The following is a 5,700-nucleotide window of genomic DNA, read 5'->3' on the forward strand; positions in this document are numbered from 1 at the left end:
TTTCTAAGCACAGTATACCCACTACAAAAATGTAGACTACACCACTGCAGAGAGGGTGAGAAAATAGAATGGGAAGGAAGGGTTGACAAGGGAGAAAAGGAAAAAGTGACAATGGTTGATAATGGTGAGTGTGAATGATACAAATATTATGTATGTACTTCCAAACATTTTCAGTAAAAACTAGAATAAGGAGAATGAACAAGTGAAAATGTAATTCTTTCACTGACATTTTTAGGAGATTCTATTTAAATTCAACCCTAATATTTTCAGTATATAATCATTACGAGTGAGATGTCTGAAACGGACAAGAAGGTAGCTACAGGGCATCTGTGCTGTCGAATGGAACAAGTCACATTAGGTAATGGCACAAGAAGCCCCCCATCTCTACCACAGGCTTCTGATGCAAATAGAGGACCTCCTTACAGCCAAGAATTATGGGTTCTCCTTCACTAGATTTGGCTTTTCAGGCGAGCCGTAACAAACAAACAACTCTTTAGTACAATCCCATGAGAACAGTGCTTTAGCTGCTTCACTTTTACACACCAGCAGCTTTCAGGCTGCTTCACACAACAGCCAGATTTTACCTGCCATGCTAAAAAAGAGCCTGGGAATAAATGTTCTCATTGCAAAAAGTGATAATTATTTTTTTTTTTGTTTTGTTATTTCAAATTTCTGTAAAATACTGAAAGTTCATGATTATTTAAATTATTAAGTTTAAGTGACCCTGACTACTTGAAAACGTTAATTTACAGGAGGTTTGTATGCTCACACTGATTTTGTATGGTGACGTAGATAACGTAGGACTTTGAGTCCTTGTGTGATATATGTATTTTTTTATCTTATCGGAATAGACATTATTTAGATAACAAGGACTTTATTTACAATTGGCCATAAAACACGCACGTCCCCCCCCCCCCCCCCCCCCCCCCATGAAATTAATTATGTGGCCATGTGGTTGCAAGTTCAGCTCAAAAATCACAAGAAGTAAAATTAGAAATTAACTTAAATAAATTAGGGCCTAGCATTACTTTAAAGAATGCATATCACCCGCCGGCTTCCATGCTAGAGTTTTACACTAAGAACATTTTATATTGAGATATTGTGGAGTTAGCTGTAAACTTATTAATAAACAATATGTACAATCTCATACAATATCACTAAATATCACACTCAGAATATGTGTTGTGAATGAAACTCAGCACTACAGCATCAAATGTTAATATCTGTAAAATTCACTGTTATAACCATGTTTTTGACTCAAATAGTTGTAGTGGCCATTTTGAATTAGATGGACTCCAAAAATTAGTCAGTTGCAAAAGTACACCTAACTCAGGGGTCTGCAGTCTGCGGCTCTGGGACCACATGTGGCTTTTTGGTCCTTCTGCAGCGGCTCTTTCATGCTGGGACCAAAACTAAAATAAAACTGATATTTAAATTATTGCCAACAATGAATATGGCTAGTTTCAGCAGATGTCCTGTTATTTTCAAATATGTGAAGGATAGTACAAATACAAGGCGTAAAACATAATGCTAGTAGTTTGTTAGCCACTTTGTTAAGTCAACTTCCTGTCTCACAGTTTGATTTTCTCCTCAAAACCACCAGACGGTCTTGGAATATCTTTAAGACAAGTTGCTGAGAAGGAATACGGTGCGTAACTTTGATAACACTAAGAATAAGACACACAAAAAACAAAGTCAATGTAAACTAAAGTATTTATTTTTCATTAAAATGTAACTCGACATCCAACAAGCTGGCCTAATTTTATACTGTCTTTAACTTTATGCTTTAAGTAGGATACTTAATTCTTCAACAATTAAGAGAACTCACATTGGCCTGCAGAGTTCAGTGTTTTAATTTTTATAAAATTGATTAAAACAAGTATATATTTGTTTCTTTCTTTACATGAATGTGGTCTTTGATTTTGTATTAAAATGTAAAAATATCAATAAATGTTATTAATAGTTAGACCTTTTTTGTTTAATAATATCACCCCCACTAGCTGAAAAAACAACATCTCCAACCAACTAGTGATCCATGGGCCACCAGTTGACAGTACACATCTGTATCAGGTTTTGCAGCTCCTAACATCATAATTAGTAAGCAAAGTGGCAAAAATGGCTCTTTTTATTGCAAAGGTTGCAGACCCCTGATCTAACTCCTTCCAGTGATTCATATAATTTTTTGCTAACAGACACACAGTCATGGGCAAAAACATTATCTCCTGCCACTAAAAAGCACAAGATGAGTAAGAAATGAAATACCAATTACAACCATTCCTTTCTAATCCCGTCACGGTCATGCAACTTCAAAGGTGTAAGGGTATCTCGAGGTTCACACATAAATAGTAGCATTAACCGACTCAAAAGCCCCACAGTCCCACCCTCCTCCCATGAAATTCTGTTTAGTTCGCTGCCACTTCAGGGGACAGTGGAATTCTCGATGCTAAGCCGTCCTAAATCCTCCCTCTGCACCAGCAGGCACGTCGGCTGTTAACTAAACCTGCTAACCTGTCAGCCGCTAAACCTGCACATAAAGGCCCCATCATGCCTAAAGAGGAGCGTGCATGTAATATCAACAGAAAACCTATTGCCGTTTACTGTATTGTCAGATTTAAAAATAAGAACGAAGGAATTCAAAGCAAAGGAGGATTTCTGTGAGTAAAATATGAAGGGGAATTATGGCATGTATGACTTGAATTAATTGGGGGTGTCGACAAATTGAACTCACCCTCACGTTTGTTTGTTGAGGGGATCTGACGGTGTTGAGGTGACAGAGTGAAGGTTTATTTGTACTTCTTTATAATATTTCTTTCTTTCCTTTCTGCCCTTTCCTCATCTCCTTCAGTTTGCATCTCCCCGTGTGACCGGGACAGCTGTAGTCTGTTTACGCTCTCTTGGCTCCTCACATTTACAAGGCTTTACCCTGAACCTGACCCTGAATGACAAACCCCCCCAGCCTTTTCCTACTCCCCCCCCCTCTTGTTTTTATTCCTTCTGTTGCCATCGTTTACATGCGCACGGTTTGCAGATTAGAAAATACAACGTGAGACAACGAGGGCCAAAATGTAACTTAGAGGGCAAGTGTACAATAAAGAAGACTTTTGGCAAGGAATGAAAGAAAACAGACACATAACTGAGGAAACGAGAGGATGAGATAAAAACTGAAAGAAAAAAACAAGGCTGTGGGAGGAAACGATGGATGAGGAAAGTGAGATGTTGAGTTAAAACACAGATTTTCCTGACATAAAGAAAAGCAGAAGAATAAAAAAAAAAAAACAATGTACACAATGAAAATATTCTCAGTTACTCATTTCACTTATTTACTGGTTCATCTTAATTATAAAAACCCAAATTAAGACTTAATATATTTGACATATCTTTGTGTTTCCTCTCAGACATGAAACAGCTCAAACGTTGAGCCAAGCGCATCGCACACAGCTGTTAAAACACGCAGCGAGAGGCCATCTTTTCATCCTCCTCTGCTTCGTTCTTCTGTTCTTCGCCGGAGCAAATGTCGTGCACGTTGTTTCCTTTTGCTGCCGACTAGCACAAATCACGCTCCTAAAAATAAAAGTCTCAGTGAAGAAAAATAAACTGCGAGGGAAAGAAAATATCAAGATCTCACGAGGGGATGATACTGATGTTGATGAAAAACAGTCATTTTGGCTGATTGTTATTATTTTGCTTCTATTTCTGAGTGTTTCTTTATTTTTAGGATTGATGCATCACTCTTCCCACAATTCACCAGTCAGTCAAATTAATTATTTTTGGACTAAAGGGGTAGTTTGGACATTTAGAAGTGGGGTTGTGTTGAACAACTATTATCTTACAAGTTTAATTCTGATTAGATTGATGTACTAATGTTTAGTCCAAATGTGCCCAAGACCAAAAAATCTTAAAACAACTCCAGTCCCAAAAAAATACACCGATTGATGCAAAAGCTACAAACCATATAAATCTTTGTAATTAGATTGTATGGTTATTGTGGCGCAAATAATATATTGTGTGTGAAGTGCAGGCTTCACTGATACTTAAAATATCCTAAACATTCTATAAATATTGTGTGATGCAAAACTGATCGAGTTAAAATGGTTGATAAATAAGCACGTGCACAAACCACTGAAATGTTGGAACTTTTGGACCATTATTTTATCAATTTTGTCAAAAAGTTGTTCTCTAAATTGAAGCTGTTCAAATAGCTACATCAAAGAAGAAAGCATTTGCAAAAGAAAAATAATAGAAATAAAAATAAAACCTCAAAAATCTGACTTTTAACCGACACTCTTTCTTCCAAAACGTAATTTCTTCACATGTATATAATGTCAGGTGTGCACAGAGGTAAGTAGAAGAGTCAAGGACAAAAATACTCATCCCTTTTCTTGTCCTTACAAAAATCTGCCCAGCTCTCCCCCCCCCCCCCTCCCCCAGCCCCCTCCATCTCTACCTGTCACGGTCTGGTGGCCGGGTTAAGTTAAGTAAGAGTGTTCTAATAATTAGGACTGGGACTCGCCTGCCTGCTCCCCAGTGTGTGTGTGTGTCTTCCTGTCAGTGCTTAGCCAGATGTTAAAAGGCTTGTCCCTCTCATGTTGCCTCCCTGTCAGTCTCCACAGTGTGCCACACACACAGTGCCCCCCCCCCAGGTCCCCGCACACATCCATGAATATTGGAGACTGTCCCACTTGTGGTGGCTTTGTTTACCCCCAAGTGAGCACCCTTCTGCCCTTCTGGCAGCTCCCTCAGTGTGAGGAGTGTGATTCCATGTCAATACCATGCATCTGATCTATACCGGCCACAGCAGTGAAACATCTGGTTCGCTGAACCGAGTGTTCAAACAGTGGGAACCCGTCATTTTGCCATTATTATATTTGGAGTATTTCTCACAATATTTATTTTGACCCTTCTTTCCTGCAGGATGACGACCAAACTGTTGTTCATTTATGCGTGTGTGTGTGTTTGTGTGTGTGTGTGTGCGTGTGTGTGCATGTGTGTGCATGTGTGCGTGTGTGCAGATCTTGATGTGAGTCTTGCGGTCATTCTTGTGACACCACCCAGATCAAGGATTAGTCGCTTCCTGTTGATCCTTTTGTCAGTCCAACCACACCAATTGAACATAGATAACTGGTGTGTGTGTGTGTGTGTGTGGGGGGGGGGGGGCAGGCAGTAAAGGAAGAGCTTACACACGTGAACAATTGAAATGTGGCACAGGAAGGAAAGAAAGAAAATGAGATTAAATCAAACTAATAATGAAAGAAAATCAAATTAAGAAGTCAGGAGATAAAGATGTGATGTAATGTTTTACTCAAATGAACTTTTTTGGAAAACACAAAAAAATCAGGAAGTCACTTTTTGCTTGTACACACATGTAAACTTTCTCTCTCTCTCTTACTGTCTCTCACTCTCACTCTTTCACTATCTCTCTCACACACACACTTTCTCACTCTCTCTCATTCTCTCTCACTCTTTCTCTTACTTTCCCACTCTCAGTCTCTCTCCCTTTCTCCCTCTATCTTTCACACTCCCTCTCATACACACACACCCACTCTCCTTGCTCTCTCACTCACTCAATCTCTCACACACACACACACAACACCCCCCCCCCCCCCCCCCCCTGCCCGCCCCACAGCACCCCCCTGAACCCCAGCCACCTACACCCCCTCCCCCGGGCATCGCCCCTTCACGACACACCCCCCCCCCCCCCCC

Source organism: Nematolebias whitei, chromosome 9 (genome assembly GCF_014905685.2).
Source record: "Nematolebias whitei isolate Nwh7 chromosome 9, NemWhi1, whole genome shotgun sequence".
In the NCBI taxonomy this organism is placed as follows: Eukaryota; Metazoa; Chordata; class Actinopteri; order Cyprinodontiformes; family Rivulidae; genus Nematolebias; species Nematolebias whitei.